Source organism: Eleutherodactylus coqui, unplaced genomic scaffold (genome assembly GCF_035609145.1).
Source record: "Eleutherodactylus coqui strain aEleCoq1 unplaced genomic scaffold, aEleCoq1.hap1 HAP1_SCAFFOLD_204, whole genome shotgun sequence".
NCBI lineage: Eukaryota > Metazoa > Chordata > Amphibia > Anura > Eleutherodactylidae > Eleutherodactylus > Eleutherodactylus coqui.
In genome coordinates, this window is record NW_027102588.1 from 235,001 (window position 1) to 235,929 (window position 929).

Genomic DNA, 929 nt, shown 5'->3' on the forward strand with positions numbered 1-929 from the left:
AGACAGCCTGTCGGCCCCGCGGCCTGGGCAGGCGGAGCGGGTACTCTTGCGCTCGGGGGCTCTGCTCGGCCCGGAGAGTTGGGTGCGGGGCGCCGTCGCCTCGCTGGAACCAGGGGCGTTGTGACGTTCGCACGCGCCTAGCCGCCGCCAGGACAGGCCGGAAAGGTTGAGCTGCATACGGATCTAAGCCGTTGCCCAAACTAACTCTGGCTCGTGTGACCGACACAGCCGCGCACGCGCTTTCCTACGACACTCGACCGCCTGGCTCCCCTCGGCCTGGGAGGCACTCTCGGGGCGGGGGGCACCGCAGCCCCCCGAGGTGGCTTCGTACACCTCTTGAACGTTGGGGCCCGGCCGCTCGGAGAGCGGGGTCTACCCGGGCAGACAGCCCGTCGGCCCCGCGGCCTGGACAGGCGGAGCGGGGACTCTTGCGCTCGGGGGCTCTGCTCGGCCCAGAGAGCGGGGTGCGGGGCGCCGTCGCCTCGCTGGAGCCAGGGGCGTCGTGACGTTCGCGCGCGCCTAGCCGCCGCCAGAACAGGCCGGAAAGGTTGAGCTGCATACGGATCTAAGCCGTTGCCCAAGCTAACTCTGGCCCGTGTGACCGACACAGCCGTGGCACGCGCTTTCCTACGACACTCGACCACCTGGCTCCCCTCGGCCTGGGAGGCACTCTCGGGGCGGGGGGCACCGCAGCCCCCCAAGGTGGCTTCGTACACCTCTTGAACGTTGGGGCCCGGCCGCTCGGAGAGCGGGGTCTACCCGGGCAGACAGCCTGTCGGCCCCGCGGCCTGGACAGGCGGAGTGGGGACAAGCCAAGGCTACCGGCGGGCCTCGGACGGCCAGGGGTGGAAGGGCTCCACCTCAAGGTGGCTTCGTACACCTCTTGAACGTTGGGGCCCGGCCGCTCGGAGAGCGGGGTCTACCCGGGC